The sequence below is a fragment of the Pteropus medius genome, unplaced genomic scaffold (genome assembly GCF_902729225.1).
Source record: "Pteropus medius unplaced genomic scaffold, Ma_sr-lr_union100, whole genome shotgun sequence".
NCBI lineage: Eukaryota > Metazoa > Chordata > Mammalia > Chiroptera > Pteropodidae > Pteropus > Pteropus medius.
The window spans coordinates 24,118,247-24,140,471 of NW_024342467.1; the positions used below are offsets into that span (position 1 = coordinate 24,118,247).

Consider the following 22,225-nt stretch of genomic DNA (forward strand, 5'->3'; position numbering starts at 1 on the left):
ACTGGCCAGGAGCAGCTGGCTCCCCCGGGAGGCGTGAGGGAGAACGTCGCTTCCACAGCCACACTCCCGATGACCCGGCAGGGGAAGGTACCCAAAGGGGAAACGCACCTGCCGAGCGGCGGCTGCTCAGTTTCAGCCTCCTCCTCTCCGCCCTCTCGTCCTGGTTCCTTCTGGGCCCTGACTCCGCCTCTTTCTTAGGCTCCAGGTGAGGGTCCGTCCTCTGCCTCTTCCCCTCCCTCTGCTTTTAAGTCTTTTCGCTCTGGCTGTTCTTTCTCTCGCTTTCTCTTTCCCTTTACGGGTCTCTGGCCCTGTCCCACGCCTCCTCTGTTTTTAATGTTTCCTCGGGCACATTTCAAAGGTTTCCCTCTCTGTGTGAACAAACATACAGAGACTTCTGTAACTACATTTAGGAACAGTGGCTTCTGTCGATCGTTATATCATCCTTCTTCTCCCCACGATAAAGCCGGCCAAGGAGAACATCTTGGAAGGGAGTTTGCTTTGCCATCTGAAATGTGGGAAAGAGGTAAAAAGTAACAGGCAGAATTCAAAGATTTGGGACAGTAACAGACACGTTACTTGGTTATTTCAGAATAAAACTGAAGGTCCTATCAGAAGGATATCTGTCAGAATTAATTCAAATTGCAATTACATATGGTATAAGGTGCCACATGTTTTTATGTTGATTCTTCTGAGAATGGGGTTCATTATTGATCTTTTTTCACTGACATTAACAGGTCATTTTGTATTAAGAGGCATTTCCTTATCAGTTCATGCACGCTCGAATCATAATTTTATTAAACGATGTGTTGAAAAATTGTAACATTAGCAACTACTACAATTCTTTTTTGAAAGTTAAGTAGCTTCAGGATAAAATTAGATTTATAAGGCATTCGATGGCATTACTGAGTAAGGAGCAAGATGTGTCTTGTTATATGGACTAAAAAAACTAACCTAGAAGCCTATCGTTGATTTATACACTCTAGAGTAACCAAATCCTATTTTGAATATTATGTTTTTAAAATCCAACTTCCTTTGATCTATAAATATCACATATGACTGTCAGATAAATTCAAATTTCAAATATTTCCTTATCTAGTGGTCCAAAAATAATGTTTAGGTAAGAAATACATTTCATGGATTTTTAGTCTTTAGATAAGTACATACTGAAATGCTTTGGTCTCAAATTATAATGGGTATTGATGATAAAGAGCATATATAATTGTCATTAACTCATACAAAATAATATCACCAAGGTATTTGCCAAATAGACTATTTTAATTTGGTCTCATATTTGAGAAAAAGTAATGATAAAATTAAATATATATATTCTTAGTAAAGTGTCTTCAAAATCTCCTTGACTCTGAGACTTCTACTTCCGGGAAGATGGAGTAGGCATAATTTTCCCTGTTCCTTCCTGCTAAGTACCCATAAAAGCCTTGGACTCTATCTGCAATATATAGTCTATTTGGCAAATACCTTGGTGATATTATTTTGTATGAGTTAATGACAATTATACATGCTCTTTATCCTGAGAATGTCCTGAAAGGTTGAGACGGGCCAGAGACCTCAGAACTGAAGGAATGACATGGGGGTGAGTCCCTGCACACTCTTTTTGACTCTGGGTGCTGGACAAGGTGACAACTGGCACAGATTAAAAATCCCCCCGAAACCCTGCTCTCTCCAGCTGAAGGGACCAGGAAAGGGGCTTCCTGGCAAGATAAAACTCTTAGACAATAGTAGCTCCACTCCAGCTACACACTCTGACAAAACCGTAGCCCCACCGTCACCAGATGACAAAGGGTCACGGGGGAGAGCAGACCTTCACCCTTGCTGGGATAACAAGATACTCGTGACCTTTCCCACTTTGCAGGTGCCAGAGGTGGTTGAGTGAAGTCAAGCGGGGAGCTCTAGCTAGGGTGGTTAGGCAGGGACGAAAGTCACACAGTTTGGAAAGGAGGAAATAAAACAGTCCCTCTTTGCCGACACGATGACGTAATTGTCCGCGTAGAAAATACCGAGGAATCTACAGAATAACTCCCGGAACTAATGATTGATGCATCAAGGTCACAGGAGACGAGAGCAATGGCATTTCTATGGAGTAGCAGTGAAATCCGAGATTAAACGTAACACCATGTTACAAAGACAGAGGACACGAAATAGGTGTAAATCTAACAAGACTGGCACTTGAGTTATATGCTGGAAACTACGGAACACTTATGAAAGAAGGCAAATGTCTAAATAAATGGCAAGGCATTTCATACCATGTACTGGAGGACTTAGATAGTAAAGATGTCAATTCACCAAAAATTGATAGATAGGTTTAACACAATCTCTACTCGAATATCCATAATAATTTTTGTAAGTGGAGACAGGTTAGTATGAAATTTATATGGAAAGACAAAGAAATTAGAATAGCTAAAACAATTTTGAAAAAACAAACCAAAGTGGGAAGAATCAGTCTACCCAAGTCGAAGATGTATTAATGTAGCAATAGGAATCAAGACAGTATGGTATGGCAGAGGGGACAATACTTAGGTCAGAGAAACAGAATAAAAGACAATACTTAGATCAAAGAAACAGAATAATAGACCCGAGAAAATATACTCAACCGAGTCGCAAAGGTGGAAAAGCAATTCATTGGGGATGTTAGCTGCAGTATTTGGTCATCCATAAACAAACAAACAAAATTACACATGGAAATTATTATTATACAAAATTATTGGATAACAATTAACTTTCAATGGATCACAGACATAGCATGAAATGTAAACTATGACACTTTTAGAAAAAAATTGTGGAGAAAGTCTTCAGGATGAGAACGACTTATACTAGACAATAGCTTAGACTTAATACCAAAGTGTGATTCATAAAAAATTGAAAACTTTCGCTCTGTCAAAGTCTGTGTTTAGAATATGAAAAGCCAAGTTATGGAGTGAGAGAAGGTATCTGTGAACCACGCATCCAACAGAGGGCTGGTGTCTACAACATACAAAGAACTCTCTAAACTCGACAGTAGAGGATAAGCAATTCGATTAGAAAATTAGTAAAACATGTGAACAGACATTTCAATAGTAAGGATATGGAGATGGCAAATGAGCATGAGAAAGGATGTTCAGCGTCATCAACCCCGAGGCAAGTGCAAGTAAAACCCCAGTGAGATGTCCCTACGCACCTGTCAGCATGGCTGAAGTAGCAATAGTGACGATGGCAAATGCTGACAAGGAGTGACAGAAACTCAGTCACTCCCACGTCGTCAGTGGGAATATAACACGGTGCAACCACTGTGAAAAATAGAGCGGTGCTTTCCAAAAAAACAAAGCAACATGCACTCACCATATGACTCATCATTGCCAGAGAAATGAAAACTCACATTGACACAAAAACCTGTCCACTAATGTTTCTAACAGTCTCGTTGGGACCAACCTAGACGTCCTTCAAAGCAAACTGTGGCCATCTCTACCGTGAATAACACTCACCGGCAAAAACCACCGACACGCGACACCTGGATGATTCTCCAGGGAGTTATTCAGTTATTCTGCACGAAAACAGCCAACGCCCAAAGGTTACACCCTGTGTACATACAATAATTTTAAAGCGACGTGCTCTAGAAAAGGAGACGAGTTAGTGGTTGTCAGGAGTTGAGGAGGAATGTGGGGGTGAGAACAACGGACATGGCGAAAAGGCATGAGGGATATTTGTGGAGATGAAAATGCCCGTATCTTGACCGGATGAAAGTCAACGCGCTGCCTGGGACACTTCTCTGCTTTGGCAAGACGCTGCCACGTGGGAACAAGGTAAAGGGCGCTCGATATCTCTCCCAATCCTCCCACCATCTGCACGTGAATCTACAATCATCTCGAAATAAAGTTTAATTAAAAAAATCTCCGTTTTCCAAAATATACTGGATGAGGCTGAATTTTCCTCATATGTTTCAACCGAAACACCATATGGCGAGTGATTGAGCGTAGAAACTCCTGAGCGCGGCTGACTTCTCCTGAGCCAGGCAATAAAAAATCCTCAAACACACAAAGCAATGCCACCATTCCGATCTTATATATTTTTGTTTACAAAAATAGGCTTATTTTCTTTAAAAATAACATTTTATGATATAACGACTTTATTATTTTTCAATAATTTATAAATAAATATTTTGGAGATAGCTCTGTTTCTTTTTCTACTATAGTAAATAATGGTAGATAAAATCCACAAAAACAAAAGTTCATTAAGGTCTTCAGTGATTTTTAACAGGGCAAAGAGGTCAGGAGACCATAGACTTGAGAGCTACTTAATCAGACATCGGTCAATATTCATTAAACACACTTAACTTGCAGTTTATTTTGTCTCTACGGGTGTGTATTAAAATACATTAAAATACAGTCTCTTCTCCAAATTGCAATGCAACGAGACAGAATAGTCAGAAATTAAAGCACGGATGCAATATTTAATTTCAGCAGATACCCAAAGATCTCTAAACGAAAACCATAAAAAGCCTTCTTTCAAAATGTCATTTTAATCTTTGTCTCATTTTCTGATTAGAAATTGCAGACTTCAGAAGCACTTAATTTATCTAAGCATTTCATAGTCAACAACCCTCAGTGATAACATACTGCCCTGTAGGCAGCATGGAAATTAACGCTCCTCAGAGACTGATCTCTCTGACGAGGCTTAAAATATTGAAATTTTATTTATTCATTATGCAGGAAGATGACTTTTTTTTAGCGCTGAAGCCGACAGACAGGAAGATGGTGGTTATTCTATTCTCCTGGCGCCTGCTTTTCCGTTCCTCTGAGTATTAAAAAGTATTCTCATCCGTGATATTTCTCTTTAAATCTTTTCCCCTTTGTCGCAGACAAATTAATCTACAACAAACATAGCAAATTCAGGGGCCAGCCCTTTGTAAACAAGTGTTTAAAACAAAAATTTCCTTTTGTCATTGATTCCCATTAAGAGACGTCTAGAACTCAGTCGAAGTGGCAAATATGTGACAAGTGGGACTTGTTTTTAGTGAGTTTTGTACACAGCGCTCTCGGTACGAGTCCCTCCTTGTCACTTCTACTGAGGAGAAAGCAGATCGTTAGGCGAGAATTCTCACAACTTCCCTCCCCTCAGACCCTAGACCGCTGTTCGCGTTCATTTGAACTTGTCTTATTTTCGTGGACAGAGGAGGCTCCGTCATTTTTGTCAATGCACGAATTTCTTTCTCTGCTCTAGGGTGTGACAGAAACAGGTGTAAGATATCACGAACTATTTAATGATTATTTATATTTTTATTATAAAATCCACACATACTAATGTTAGCTTCACCTTTCTTCCTTTCCCCCACCTAGTTTTCTTCCTCTGGCCCATCAGCCCTGGCTTTTCATTCTTCCCCATCCTGTTTCCTTCCTGCCTTTAGCCTCACTTTAGGAATGAGATCGAGTGTTACAGGGGGCTTGAGAAAACCTGTAAATTAGTAAGAACAGCAGGAGTCAGGCATCTCAGGTTGGAACGCAGACACAGAGGGAGGCGTGAGCGCGTGCAGGGAGCGTGCTTGCACGTAGATGCGTGACATCCGTTCACCTCCTAGCTGTGTCGGCCGAGAAGGCCTAGGATGAGTTAATGACACTCTGGTAGCCATACACACACATAGCACCTCACTCCTCACAAAGAGGACCCAGGACTTCTGGGGGAAATGATTGACTCCTGTGTCAAGGAAGAGAAAATATAAGATTAGTTTAAACATAGCGCTTTGTCAGAAAGTTAAAAAAATTCTCAAAGAACAATGGAGACACAGCAAAAAAAAAGGCATAGCGGCCAGTTAAAAGAAGCTGCCCCTGACAAGTCTGGGACAATTTAAGCATCAAAATAAGTAGTGATAGGAATGGATTGCAATCCACTGATTGAATAGAAATCCATGGATCCATACCGATGTAAATGAATAATCAGCCAGCATGTAAGGGAGAAGAGACATTTCTCCCATACAGTACAATGCCAACAAACAGATGGAAAAGGAGGGACTGACACAGAAAATCACAACTTGACAACCGTCACCGTAATAACCGATTCGGGTAGGAACCTAACGAATGTAAAAACCGGTGGGTAAAAGTTGGAGGAGGAATCGCATATTCGTATAGCTTCAAAGTATCAACCCGTGAAATCCATATTAATTATAATGTAGTTATTAATAACTTTACAGAAGAGAAGTCTGACAGGCGTCACCTTAATCCAAGTGACCGAAGTTAACGTGACCAGAAGGGGGAGAAGCGTGCCTCCTAATGGAAGTCACCGAGTGACACACGCCACTTCTGTGGGATTCCTACCAGACATGCACAACCTGAAGCACGAGGCGACATCGGGCAAACCCGTGTGGAGGCATATTCTACCCAGGAGCCCCCCGGCACTCTTCAAATGTGGCCCAGATATTGAAGACGAGGGAGAACACAGGAATCGTTACACGTTGAAGGAGACAGGAGACTCACGGACGATGCCTGATAATCACACCTTCACCCCAACATAACTACTTTTCCAAAATTTACTTTAATCTTAACGTTAATATGGAAAATATTTCCCAATTACTCACCATTTTTTGTCCTTCACGACCTTACTCTATGACATAACCATTTTACTTCAATTAACGTGCCTAAGTCAAATCTTAGCTCGTTTAATCCTAACATCTTTTATTCTGAGGCTTTAACACTTTGTGACTCTTCGCTTTGATTTTTCTCTGCATGTGGTGTTGTAAATGATTTTTAACTTATTTTTCAGGAAGGTTTTTCTGTATAAAATTTTTCCCCTCCCTCAGGAATATTCTTTGGCTAATATGTCCTGAGATTATCATACGTTTGAATTCTGATGCCCTGGTTTTATAATTATAGGGTCTATACAATTCTCAAATCTTTGCATATGATTCGTGTGATTTGTGTTAGTCATAAAGTCCTCCAGATTTTAACTTTATTCATTCGTACATTCACTTGACAAATATTTACGTTTTCTAGGCACCTTCTATTGCCAGAAATTACATTGTTCTGGCAATATGGTGGCAAACAAAACAGATACTATATTTTCTGATTATGGATTTTTTAAGATTTTTCCCTTTACACTTGAAATTGAAAAATTTCACCAAGTTATGTATTGGGGTTAATATACTTTTGTTAATATTGACCATTCCCTTTCAATCTACAAATTTATAGTTTCCTCCTGCTCACCAAAGTATTTACCAATTTAATTATTTCCCTTACCTTTAATTTATACTCGTACTTGAGATGGATTAGACCTTCTCGATTCGTGTTTTGCCTATCCTCTCAGTAATTAATTTATTTTTTCTTCTGACGACTTTGACTTTGAAAGTTTTTCCTCTAATTCATGTTTCTTCAGCCTTTGGCCTGATGTGCACTTGGCCTACGTCCTTCAACATGTAGCCGTTGTGCAATTTTCTTGTTCTTTGCATTATTTCTTTTTCACAGCAGTCTGCTCCTCACCATTGTGGCAAAATTTTCTAAACGTTTCTCATTTTGCTTGAAGAAATTGTTATAAATGAGAATCTAGTCTTCTGTACTGTACCATTTTCTTTGGTGTCTACCTTACCTTTACACTGAGTCGTTTGTCCTTGTTCCTGATTTGAAATTTAGATGGTCTTTCTACACCATTTCAGTGGTGTGAATCCAGGATAAGAAGATATCAAGATAACATATGAAGAATATTTTCAATTTACTCCTGTTCTTTATCACCTCGTAGATTCAGCAGCCCAGGTACTTGGGGAAGAAATTCCACACATGATCCAGGAGTTCAGAGGAAGACTATGCCGAGGCTACTTCTTCACAGTCTACGTGGCACTCAGAATTGGCCAGAGCGGTGCTAATTCTGGCTAGGACATTGCCATAGCTTCTATTCACCTGATATTCTTTTAGCCTAATGTTTACTTAAATGTTTAAGCTTTGACAATAGATATAACAAATGCCTCTTGATGCTAACAGTACAATCAAAAAGCCATAATTTGAAAATAAAGTAAACTATTTAGAATGTGTCCTCAAAATGAATTTGCTGAACAGATTTTTAGTATAGCTACAGACCACATTATCGGCAACCTTTACATTCAAAATATGACGGTGCCATCCAGATAAGAAGAAACATGAGGATCCTGTCCTCGAATGTTCTGTTCAGATGTCAGGAGATGCCTAGCAATTGCCTCTTTTGTAGCCATAAGTAGTTCACTCATTTGAAATTACAAGTGGTCCTAAATAGTCAAAAAAAAAAAATTGAAAAAGATAAAGTTGGGTGATTCATTTTTTTTTTAATTTAAAACTTATTACAAAGCTACAATAATCAAAATAGTGTGTACTGGTATAAGAATAAATATATAGGCCAATAAAATGGCATCAAGAATTCAGAAATAAACTCAAATGCCTTTGGCCAATTGTTTTGCAGCAAAGGTGCCAAGATTATCCAATAGGGGAGAGAGTATAAAAGAATGAAGCTGGACCTCTAATTTCACTCCATATACAAGATTTAACTCATAATGGGTCAATGACCTAAGTATAAAAGGTAAAACTATGAAACTCTTGGAAAAAAACAGGGATTTTTGATCCCAGATTTGGCTCTGGATTCTTAAATTTGATATCAATGCATGAGCAATAAAAGAAAAAATGGATAAATTGAACTTTATACAATTAAAAGCTGATGTACATCTAAGGATGTTATCAAGAAAGCAAAAAGACAATCTACACAATGGGAGCAAACCTTGTAAGCCACACACTCATAAAGGTTTAGTATCCAGAATAATCAAAGAACTTTCCTAACCCAACAACAAAATGATTAAAAAACTTAATTTTTTTAAAAAGGCAAAGGACTTGAAAAGATATTCTTCAAAACGAAATCATCCAAATGGTCAATAAGCACACGAGAAGACATTTCACATCACTGGTGATTAAGGAAATACGAGTCAAAACCGCAATGAGATACCACTTTACCCCCGCTAGAATGGCTAGAGTTAAAATGATAACAAGTGTTGGCAAGGACGTGGGGAGACAGAAACTCTCGTACGTTGCTGCCAAGAAAGTAAAAAGGTTCAGTAAAATATGGAGGACATCTGGACAATTCCTCAAAAAGTTAAAACATAGAACTTCCATATAACTCAGCAATTCCTCTCCGACGTATATACTCAAGAGAAATGAAAGCTTATGTCCATAAAGAACTTATTCACAATTATTTTATACATTATTCATCATAGCCAAAAAGTGGAGGTCTCAGATATCATAGATTCCATGGACAGATAAATGGATGAATGGTAAACACATTGTGGCATATAATAACCACGGAAAGAAGCTAGGCACGAAACATCCCATGTTCTATGATTTATTTCATATAAAATATCCAGGATATGCAAATCTATGGAGACAGGAAACATATTACAGGTTACATCACTTACATCTAAAGATTCTCATCCTCTGATGACCACGACCTACCTGTCTGTCGAGCATTGTAAAATCCTCTAGTTGGATTATTCGTCTGAATTCCTGTGCAGTGTGGAGAGGCATGCAAGACTTGGAGCAATGGAAAAGAAAAATAATAATAAGTTCTGCTGGTATTTTTAAGAATACAAGAAAATTCAAGTCTCTCAGCTCTGACTAGAGTTGCTTCACGTGTGTAGTACTTAACAGAATATTCCTTTTGTCAGAGTTTTGCTTACCAAGTCCTTTGCGATCCAGGGAGTCTCCTGGTATCCGATCAAAGAGAAAGGACACAATAGAAGAAGTGCCATCTACTAAGGACCATTGTGAAGTCAGCAGCCTTCGTCAAGTTTCAGGACAGAAGCTATTGTGGACGAGCTCTTTCGTAGACTTATTCAGAACTGTGATTGTGTGTAGGGTTGAATGTACATTTTTTCTCTCAGCTACAAAGAAAACAAATGTACTCAACAAATATGAGAGCAGAGTTTCAGTCACATTGTTCAGGTATCTTTATTTCTTAAAAATAAGGTCAAGAAAATAATAGTTCTTTTCAGGGTTGTTTAGAAACGTGTTTACAATACATAGGAGATCATACTAAGAAAATAAAACTACAGTATATTATTGTTTGAAATGTTTTTCTAGTAATAAATGTGTGCATTATATAGTTACCTGTTCTGGGGGGAAGGGTGGGAGAGCCCTCTATTTTCTGTTGAAAGGCCTTTGACCTTGAAAATAAAGTCACCCTACTGAAAGCAATTCAATCAACACATGTGTCAGAGCACTGGGAAATGAATTTCTTCTTTTAATTTGTGAAACATTTCTCTTTTGCTATTAAATCTCATCATGTGACATTTGCATGAAAATCAATTGTAGTGTCTTAGAGGTGACTTTGAACAAGTTTCTGTCAAGTAACTATGCATGTGAACACAGGGCACCGTCCACAAACGCTGTCTTTGTCACAATCTACATGCATTTTCAAAAACAGCGTCGCTCTTAATTCTACAAACACAATTATTTTATTTCTTTAGAAAGGACATCTAACGATTTTAATGAACTTGCCCATACAAATATTCTAGGATAATGACATATGGTGCAAGTATTTTTACATAATCAGTCCCCAGATAGGATCAGCTAGTCATGTATAACCAACAGATGTGTGCTTACAACAAACAAGCTTCGAAAACTACCGCCTCTCTGTTAGATGCATGCGGATTAAATATTTCTAGACACTTGGCTTGAGTTTGTAATGGCATTCAAGAATACAATCATGGTAGATGGAATGTTTTCAAATAACTTAATCTCTGTTAAATGTCAAACTTGCTTTTTTTATACTTTTAGCAGATATATTTCTACTTAGTTCAATATTTGAGTGATTAAATAGAATCAAGGAAGAACCAAGATTCCAGTGTAAAACTGGATGTCAAGATCATCCCCTCTGCTGATAGGGGAGGGTTAGCAATGTCTGCTCAGTCGTCAACTTTGACCTTAATCTAGCAGCAATGGCAAATCCGACAGATATTCGAAACAAGCAATTGCTTGACATATTAGAGAAACATTTTGATTTGACAGGAGGGAACAAAAACATTTTCTTTAATAATGTGAGCTGTCAGTGAACACGGAGCAACGCTGACCCATGAGAATTCATTGTTCATTTGCGATGGTTTGGGGCACTGCTGGTTCTGGCAGAGGCTATACATTTAGAAGTCAACTACTCAGATTTAGATAAAAGAACTGGAATATTTGCTAGGAAAAAAAACAAAACCCTGGCATCGTCACACATAAAACGTTAGGCAAGTTGTCGACCGATGGATATTTCATGACGCCACGCACATACACAGTGTGTCAGTTTGATGCCAGGAGGGGCTTAGTTTTGTCTGAAACCATGAACAGGAAGTGTTTGTAACATCGCTACACTGTGGGTTGCTGATCCCATGGATTAGACACAGCTGCCAAAGAGAAGGCAGTCTCACAGTCTAATCTTAAAGATGGAGTGGCATGTCGTTAACGAGACACTTCCTAGATCATGAAGAAAATCTGAGGATTGCCTGACATCGTAATGAGGGTGCTGGGAAAAGGAACATACATCTGCGTTTCACTGTGAAGAACTAGAAAAGAAATTCAGACCAAGCAAGATTCTAACCACTCTGAAAAAGAAATATCATTAGTTCTTTAAGGTGAAGGAACTGAAAACACATAGATCAATACACTTTAAATCCTTCACTGTATGAGTAAAACAAATTGTCTGGCGTTTTTATCACAGATTGCCTATCCAGCCAGTCTCTACTTGATTTTACACAATTCTGAGCTAAAGAACGCTCTACATGTCAGAATATACAGACAGATATTGGACAAGACTTGCCGTAATTGATAAGTAAAGTCAAGATTCTGGTTCCCGCACTGGGCAAAATCAGAAAGTGCCTTTTCATTATTACTTAATTATGGTGGTGTCTGAGCTCAGTGGAGAGCCTCATCTCACAATGTACATCAAGATACCAAATCTGTTTATTTTATCCACTTACTTGTTTTAAACAAACAGCTGGAGAGCTGAAGAAAATATCAGTGCGTATTTTCTTAGGCCTGAAAGCACCCTTAAATACATAAAAACTGATTAAGATGGATATTATTGTTTGTTACATCATAAAGATGGTGCTTATGAAGAGGAAAATATATAGATTATTCAAACAGTAGTAGGCTGCTTGGAAAAGAATAAACAAAAATAGTTCAATTACTTCACGTTTCAAAATAGAGAAAATGAGCTAAAAGCAAATAACAGTAAGCCATAAATAGTAAAGCAAGATGTGAATAAATACTTTTATAGTCTTGAAGTAAAATGACTTCCCTGAGGATTTCAAAAGTGCAGCCATATATATCATACGTCAAAAACTACCATTAACACAATATAAAGTCATGCGACAACCTGGGGGGGGAATGTGACATACATTCCAAGAACGGCACCCTCAATGACAAGGCCCTTACAAACCGTATAGAGAAAGACGAACACTCCCCATAAAACAAGGGCAAAAACACGAACAAATAATGCACCAAAGGGGCACATTCGGCCAGTAAAAATTCTTAAAATAAACAATCGATTCCCTCACAACTGCAGAAAGCAACAACGATGAAATTCCATTTAAGGGCTAGTCAAAAAAACTGGATTCTGAACAAGGCTCATGCATGAAAATATTTATTTCAACGTTTTTCATCTATGTAGATCTGAAGTTTCCTCTGGATCTTAACTTACACTTAGAATTGGTTCACGTGTTATGGCACATCAATGTGATACGGCCTTGGAAGAGATGTTTCAACTTTCTGATAGCGCATCATCAAGACATAGAACGCTCATGCATTCACCCGCACCTAGTCACATTCAAATATGTATTATACGGAGGAAAAGATCTGAAATATACAGTTGGGGATATTTTGGGGTAGCGTGAGGTAGGCTAATTTTAAAGTATTTCGACTTTCAAGTAGTTTCTGAGATTCATACATTAAAGTTTTATAAATAAAAATGTCATTCCTCCAACCCCAAATATATATATAAACTGTTGTTTTTAATATTATACTTAATGTATATGCGATAAGATTAGGTTTAAAAAACAGACTGCGATTTTAGTTGTACAATATGATTAAATGTATGTATCGCTTTGTACATAGATTAACAATACAGCATAATATGAAAGATAAATTTCTCCTTTATATTCTTTAATTTTCTTCATTATTAAACTAAAATTAGGAAGATGTTAGGAAATGAATTCATAACAAGAGATTTCTTCCAGATAGTATAAAAATTCAATGTAAACAGTCTGTATTTTATCTGAAATCCAGAACCTATTTCACTGTGATCCCATTTATTTCCAAGCAGGTGCATAAGGAATTTTGTGATGTTGTGGAAACATTGTCAGATAGTGATTTTCAGAGTCACCTGGTTAGAAATCTTGCTGACATCACTTTTTTATTTATTTATTTATTTATTTATTTATTTATTTATTTATTTATTTATTTATTTAAACGACATGAAGGTTCTTGGTTGGATCTCTGAGATTTAGAATCACTAACAATCCGTATCGGACTGTTTATCTTGTGTGTTTGGTGTTTCAGAGGTTCACTGAAACCAGAAGCAGCAGAAACCGAACAACATATTATGTCCAGTAGTGCTGCCTGATTATTTAAATAGAAATAAAGTCTACGAATTTCAAACAAGAAGTTTCATTAGCCACAGCCAAGCACAGCACTGATCTGCCGTAGTTCACTCTAGTTCTGTGATGCGTGTTGGGCTAATGAACTACAACAGTCCTCAACTTAATTACAAGGTCTTTGGTGGATAACAGCATTCTTGTGTCATTAGACACATTAAATTGGCCTATTTGAAACACTTATTGTATTCATTAGATACCCTGGCATTATTCAGTCTTGATGACTTTGGACAGTATTGTAAATAGCTTCATTTGGATAGTGATAAAATATTTTTCTGACATTCCGGGATAGGGAAACAATAATATGAAATGTAATGCTTCATATTATTGTTCAGAATACACCGCGCATCTTTGTAATCATTTCTTGGACCATAATGATAGTTCTTTTTCTATATTACTTTTTTCTAAGTTAATATGAACCAGTTGGGATAAGGAATATACAAAACAAGTAATGCTCTATCACATATGTCCTTCCTGCTTTCTCCATTTTATTTCAGGTTGCAACAATAATTTATTTTCTAATTTTTTTTTAGAAGACTTGTTGATAACGTATTCTTTCGAAAGCATTTGAAGTGGATAATGTAGTTTTCACAAGCTTTACGTAATCACCACCAAAAAGGAAGACACAAAAATGAGAGATTGAAATTTTGAAACAATCTTATATGCAATTCTTTTAAGCTCTTAACACATATGCATGCTTTTATTTAAAGTAAGCTAGCAGTAAATCTGCAAATTTTTCTCTTAAAAAATGCATCATTCAAAGTTGGCAAACATCATCCTTCCCTTACTTTGTTGAAATGTTTTGGTACAGCATAAGGGTAAAAAAAAAAGTTAAAATTGCTAATTTTAACAGTGTCATTTCCTGTGGATTTGCTTGCAGGCGACCCGCACATAGAAGCAGGAGTTCCAGCCAACGGCATCAGTCAACCCGAGGACAGCAATCGGAAGGAAAACACTGATAACTGCCAGCCTCACAGCAGTGACAAAGCCTTTCTGCCATTCCTTATGAGAGCAGTACCTGTCTGAGTCGGCCAAACACCAAATTTCTTATTTTAAAGAAATGTCCTCATATTCAGTACCGAATATTACGTAGTTGAAAACGTGGATTTTTAAAATAATTCCTCTGAGATAATTGGGTAAGCAGGTGTGGAAAATACTCTATTTCAATTTCAAAATTTAGAGTTAACTGCAGATGAATTTTTATTAACTTTAAAAAGTATCTGCTGACATTAAAAAAAAGACGATTTCGCGTCTATATTCCATCAGATACGGGTCTTGCATCTAAGATATGTAAATGACTCTTACAAACCAACAATAGTCAGACAATTCAATTCAAAAAGAAATGGACAAAATAGCTGAACAGACATTTCTCTAGTGAAGACACACGAAAAATTTTTAAGAGTGTGATTTCCTGTGGATTTCCTTGCATATGACCCGCCCGATAGTGGTGGCTTCCATTAGTGAGCGTGCGTGGATCACGCAGTTGGAATCCCTGACTCCTACATGGTCATGGAAATCTCATCCTCTGAGCTCTCTCTGTTTTCAATACACCTTTGAGATTTTGGCTTCAGCGCCTATCTTTTTTCCTCTCGATTTATGATACATTTTTTCTTCATCGGACACCTGGAGATCTGCTTTATTTGTTTGATAATCACGTGTTCGTATTTGAGTGCGTATAAGTTATTGTAATTCATACTAACTCTCTACGTGACTGGAGTTTGAGCTCCGCAGAGAAGAGAGGTGTTTCCACATGACCTCTGACCACCACATGGATTTTTAAATTTTCCCCTCCACCCTAGTACTTCTACTCATCCTTCAAGACTCGCTCATCATCCTTTGATTCCACCACAGTAGCCATTTCTGAAGAAATAGACTGTTTTTAAGTCCCTGCTCTGTCCCATGGGTCATCGTGTATACATTAATAGTATGTTCTATCAACACAACAATCTATTACTTCAGCTTGTCTGCGCTGTCAACTTACATTTTGTTAGACATTAAAAAGAAATCTTCAATATCCTTACAGGCATTAAATGTTCTTTTTACTACACACACAGAACCCCGTCATATATATATACATACACATATATAGTTCCTCAAATAACTAGGATAAATAAATAGTTAACAGGTAATACTACAGAGATGCCATCAGAGAGAAAAATTAAGATGTTAAAATTATAATGCCATATCTTCACAGTAATCTTGGTTTTCCTGAAGGCAATCAGTCTCTCAGGGGTGAAGGTACAAGGCTGTTTCTGAAGGATGGCCTCGACTTGCAGACCAATTTTACTTCAAAGCTTCTGACATTGGTGATTTCTCAGGGGCTGTGATTTTTTTTTCTCTATCGCAGCCACAGTTGGTCTGGAGGTAATAATTTCCTGGGCAGGAATCCAATTCTGTAACCATCTCTGTCAGCATGCCAATTTTGTATTGTACCTGTAAGGCTCAGTAGGATCAATCGAAAGAAGCTCATACGGTTCCACCACAATACGTAAACATGCTCCCTAACTAAAGCATCAGAAACAAAGCTGGCAACTGTGGATGCCTACGGCGAATTTCTGAGATAAGCAGTTTCAAATTTACTAACGCAGATAATTTTTTGCGTACGTCGTGCAGATTCGCCTCTTACGTTATTTGCTAAGGTCTCTTCGTAAGGAATCCTGCTTTTCTCTTCTCCTCTATTGATGTTCTTGTTACTCTCAGTCCATTGTCTAGGAAAAGTAGTTCCCTTGGTTCCACCGCCATTAGGGAAGATGAAGAAAGCGTGGCAGGTGATTTGCAAAGGAATTCCCAGTTTAAAGGAAAAGACCTCTGACAGGTATTCTCATTGAAGAAAACTGGAGTGGACCCACAAAAAAACACCAACGGTGCGAGCTCACGTGACCATACGTACTTGGTGAGATACGTGAGATGTGAACCTAATAATAATCAGTAATATTTAGACACATCCATTTCCAAACACGCGAATGCTTCGGTTTCTGAACGTGTCCCCACTAGGCAGTAGCAGGGGAGTTCCTGCTCCATTTGAACATTTCATACTGAAGATGGACCTATAGATCGTTAAAATGGCAGGAGGAATATGCAGGCTTTCCCCCTCCCTGACGTTACATTCTCTTTCAATTTTCAGGACAAATATCAGTATATAAACACTGGACACTGTCAAGGTTAAACTGAGTATTATTTATATTACAATTGAAAAATCAAATGATGTAAAAACTAAATGCTATAGTCTTTAGAGATTTATTTATAAGCAAGCAAGGGTTTGATGTAAGCTTCCAATGAATTTTTAAGATAAATATTGACTAATTTAACCATTCATGTGTCTCTCTTTTTTTGTCTTGCAAAAGGAGTATAGGTAATACACAGTGCGGGTGCATCCGCACGTTTGTGAGACACAGTGAAGATTTTATTTGGTACTGAGGCTCAAGCATAAAAGGTCCCCTTTGACTGAGGTATACGGCATACATGATAAATCTTTTGCCTTGGACAATTTTTATAATCTAATAAGTCCTATCTGGACATTGGGGCTGTTCATGGAACAAAAAGTAAATAAGATGATTATTTTTGGATGAAACCTGTTCCACATAACGACCAATAGCAATGTATTTAAACCTGAAATGCAGTCAGTTAAAATATTATTTCTAAGTGTCAGTCATTAATTTGAAGACAAAACACATCTGACCTACATTGTAAATATAAACCATAAAAAGAAACACATTGGCAATTCACTTTTTGCGATCCAGGTGGTCTTCTTATGTATATTAGATATCATGATATCTAATATACATGATATCATGAGTTTCTCTTAAATGAGGAGAGTATCAAGTCTCTAAATCTTTTCTTCATAGTATGGGAGTATAAGTTATTAATATTATGAGAATTCACCATGCTTAATGATCAGTGCAATGTGTATTTCTAATGTTTTAACATCTCTTAAACTTGCAGCAGGAGACTTCACTACATGAAACTATACCCAGCCTGGATGAGCACGTGCATGTAACAAGTCTTCTGTCTAAAACTCCTGAATCCTTGAAGATTTATACCAAGTTGGTTGGACTTCAGGAGACAGAGTACTAGAAAAGGGAGACCTGCATGGAAGGTTCTCTGAAGATCTGTGGAGAGTTCCCTCAAGGACTTTGCAGCTCGGCATTGATTAATGTGTGAGGAAAGCAGCCCGGGGCCGGGGGACCCCACAGAAATGATGAGCAATAAAACTGTCCGGAGTTCACACCGGGCCTGAAAGGGCGTACCACAGGCAAAGAGGAGAAAGTTTACGCTGGGAGAGGGGAGACCCCAGAGTCATCACTACTTCTTTTTTCTTTTTCTCTTTTATTCTTTATTATTATTTACGCCTACAGCACCTGGTCTTCCTAGGTGGCCTCCCATCCAAGTACTAACCAGGCCCGACCCTGCTTAGCTTCCGAGATCAGACATCAGGCTCATTCAGGGTGGCGTGGCCGTCGACCATGGACTGTGGCTCCACTGGGGCGTGAACCCAGGACCTTCTGCGTGTGAAGCAGACGTGCTCACCGCTACGCCATGGAGCCACGTCCAAGCCATCATTGCTTATCGATCGAGCTTCTCGTTTGTGTGAACAGACAGCCAAGATCACAACTGTCTGATAAGAACGAGTAATGTGAAAACCAGGAAAAAGATTCAGTACCAAGTGAGCTAAGCGGAAAGATAACGTAGAATTCATATGTAGAGACAGAGAAAACAAATCAACAACAACAACAAAAGAATTAAGAGGATATCGCATCTAGGAAAGAAGAGTAAGTCGTTATGCAGAAGAAGCAATTATCAGTTTCGGAAAAATATATGTGACTGCCCCTCCCCCTCAAATGAGTAAAAAGCTGAATAACACCGGATTTACATCCGAAGACTGTAGTACAAGGGTGCCACGATGTGAGGGGAGAGTCTAAGACCTACCGAAGAGCGTTCTGTTGACTCATGTGCCTTGAACTGTCCTTTTAAAAGCAGCGAGAGAATTCTGGTGTCATGACCACGGGATACGATGGTTAGTTTCCCCTTTTTTTCCTGGGAAGCATTTAAAAGCCATAAAGACGATGTTAGACAAAAATACAAATTCGATTATTGTTGGAACTAGGAGGCATTTAAAATTCGAACCCAGAATGAGCACGGCGACCTGTGACAGCAATCGGGAGAGGCCGTCATGGCTGCTACTTTCGGAAACAGCCAGTCGAGAGGGCTTCTGGGCGGCGCCAACCGCCCTGAGATGCAGCATCTGCGCCATTTACGGCAACAGAGTGGGGTCCAACAGCTGGCTGCAGGGGCGTCCTTGGGCCCAGTTTGGTTCTAAAGGGCAGAGGAGGTGGAGATGAATGACTCTGAGACGAGTTATTTTTGCAAAAGCCCGTCAGTGGCTGCGGATGCTGGAGGCGGTGAGGATCCATACTGTAAACCCCTTCCACAGGGCAGATCCGAATGCACCCTGCACTGACCAACTCCTTTGCACTGACTGGGTGTGGACCACATGAGAATCTAACCTACATTTCGCTGCTACAAACTCTTAGCATGCAGCTCTCCAAGGACACCTACTATTCCTCGAATAATACCAAGAGCCAGCCAGCCCACCTCGTGGCCTCTGTGTGGTTAAGGTGTGAGGCTGACACGGCCCAGTGCATTCACCTTCTACCTCTCCTCAAGCTGCGGAGGATAAAACACATGGTAACTCCTCAGCGGGCCCTCCGTGAAGCCCCTCTCCTCGATTTGAGATAGTGAGGAATGTCTTTATTCCTTCCAGTTTGGGGGGGAGGGGTGTGGAATTTGCAGTCCACCAAAAGATCACTAGAGAAAAACCTTCCTTCCCGAGGCCTCCTGCTGTCTCCACCTGCCCTTTGTCCTCGATGAGAGAAAAGGGCTTATGAGTTATGAGGAGCGTGACTGGTTTTCATTTATCTTCCTTCGGCAAATCCCAAAAAGTGGTCTGTCTCACGACCTCTTTTGGTCTGTGGTACCTATTGGTTCTTGGTGCCTTTAAAACTTCTGTTTTTAAATTTGAGTTTAAAGACTCTGGTGAAATATTCCATAGATAGGGTGAAAGACCAGCAGCGGAAATGTAGGTGTTAAGCTATCTAAACACAGACGAGGATTTACCATACGTCATCTGTCCCGAGGTAAATATGTGATGCTGGGCTGAGCACCCAGAAATGCCATAGGGCATTAGGAGAACGCAGAAGTCTCGGTGGCAACCCAGATGTACTAGGCAGAGGAGATGCTCCCTGACACCCGTCCAACACCATCTGAGTAGCAGCACTGTGATTTAGATGGACTAACTCTCCCCCATCCCTTTCCCCCATCTCCAAGTCACAGCGATGGGCTCAGGGCTGGGTACCCAACTCACATCTGAGACCATCGGTGTGAGGCTGGGACATTCTGAACGTTTCAGGGTCGCCATATACCTCAGGCTGGTCTGGAATAAAGCCGACGACTGTTGCAAGTGTTGAGCATGTGATCCTAGGGATTAGGAACATTCGTCTTCTAGCCACGTGAGGATACTTATCTCAAAATAAAATGGATAATTTAGAAGGCAGAACAGAGAGACATAAAGGAGATAGTTCCTTAGTGATATCGCCCACCTTATGTATCAAATCCCATCCATCTCGGAAATTATAGGACTCGGAATTTAATCCTTTTAGCTTTAAATTGGTTTCCTGTTACTTAAGGTCAAAAGCATCCTGCCCAAGCAGTTTCTCAGGCGCTTACAGCTCGCCTGCAGATTGGTGGACTCTGAGTCTAACTGGCAGTAGCGATACTAAAAGATAACTTACAATGATTACTCACTCACTGCTATCTGTATCTAGGAGGATAATATAAAATTATCTCTACTCCCGTCTTCGTGCTGGAGGTGAGTGTAGAAAGGACACAGAGGCCCTTGACACACTAATGGCTGTGTAATTCAAAATGGGCTCAGAGCTAAGATATTGGACAGCTGGAAGAAGACACAGGCTTTTTGAAAAATAGCGAATATTGTCTTTGAAGTGAGATTACATTCCTATCCCGAAATGAGAAACTTGAGTATTAGAGATTTTATTTAACTCTCTCAAGATCACTTACCAGAAAAGTTCATCAAGGATTCAAATTCATATCTATCTAACCCAAAAGATATCACATTATTTGCTGTATAATGAGTTCCCAGAAACTAGGAATATTCGAGAACTCATGAACAAAACATATATCAGGGCTGCATAGGTGTGATCCTCTCATCAATTATCTACTGATTGCTTTCTGGCTGTGAGAATCTGTTTCTATCTTCGTTTCTAGTTTGCTATCAGGCAGATTGTCCAACACTGTCCTCTGAAAGAGTCTGTTGTCATATGTTTAATGATTCCTGTCACGGGGTACTTTACCAAAATAGAAGGAAAAGATCAGACGGAGGATGGTGGGGTCTGTCCAGGAAGACCGGAAGACCAGCCATTTTGAGTGCTTGGTTCTCATCGTTGTCATTAAAACTCACATAAGCTGCTCTCAATGTTGTTGTGTTTTTTTTTTTTTCCTTTGCCTTTTCTAGGATCCTCTATACCTTCCTCTATACGTATGCCGTTAACACCAGATGTTGTCAAACCTGATTTTCTTTCTTGGTATTTGAGTTCCTCGTTTATTAGAACTGGTGCCAACACAGCAAAATTAATCATTCAGGTCTGAATTGCTCATAAGCGACTTGAACGGCACATGGGTGTGCTTCGTGTAGGCTGTGACATGGATTCAGTTTCTTTGAAGTTAATTGTCAGCTCTTACAGCTACAGTGACTACAGAATAGTCAGCAAAATGCTGCAATCACCATCATTAAGAAATTTTGAATGCCTGCCTTTAGATGCAGCATAAAGCGTATTGATGTAGGGGGAGAAAAAAAAGATCATTCTAGAATACTGAACGTTTATCCCAGTACTATTGCCAAGTTCCTAATTATATCTCAAGGCATAGACTTGTGAAAGAAACTTCACAGAACGGAATCGACTGTCACATCCTACTGATGTGGATAACAAGACCGACGGCGACATCAAGACGACACACGTTCCATCCGTTGTTGCTACTAATGGCTCGATAAGCTTTATTCTTAAGTAATTGCAGATAAATGGCTACAGAGAGAGCGGAGACATTCTGACTTGCAAAACCACGTAAGGAGGGCAGTGTGGGGACCAAGGTGACAGTTCTGTCTATTCCGTTCTGTCTATTCAGTTTAAATGATTCACCGTCTATGGTTATAACAGTGAGCAGACAGCGGCTAGACTGGAGACGCGGTTCCGGCCGGATCTACACGGTTCCTGCCGGATCTACACGGCACCTGCTTATCAAACACAGCAGCAGCTGTGAGGCCGAGCACTAAACAAGAACTAGATGACAACAATACCACAAGCCTTAAGGACAAAAACCGTTTAAAATTTATTTTTCAATTCGCGGAGAACAAATTACACTCTCGTAATTTCTAAATGCCATCTCTCTAAGCAATTTGTTTGCATGTTTGTCGTCAAATATATGATTGACTTCTATCTTTTGTTTTGGTGCATCTCCTGATACTTCCCCATACGTACTGTACCCTAAATCTAGCGATTGATATTTGCTCATAATTTCTATCTCCTGTATATGTGC

The 22,225-nt window shown here is 39.2% G+C and overlaps 1 non-coding gene and 1 pseudogene across 1 annotated transcript; both read right to left on the bottom strand.

Moving 5' to 3' along the window:
- Window positions 1-17,964: 17,964 nt before the first annotated feature.
- LOC120602592 (uncharacterized) lies at window positions 17,965-18,080 on the bottom strand (annotated as a pseudogene).
- Window positions 18,081-18,089: 9 nt separating this feature from the next.
- On the bottom strand, window positions 18,090-18,162 carry TRNAV-CAC (transfer RNA valine (anticodon CAC)). Its single transcript has one exon. It is a non-coding gene; the product is annotated as a tRNA-Val (tRNA).
- Window positions 18,163-22,225: the final 4,063 nt, after the last annotated feature.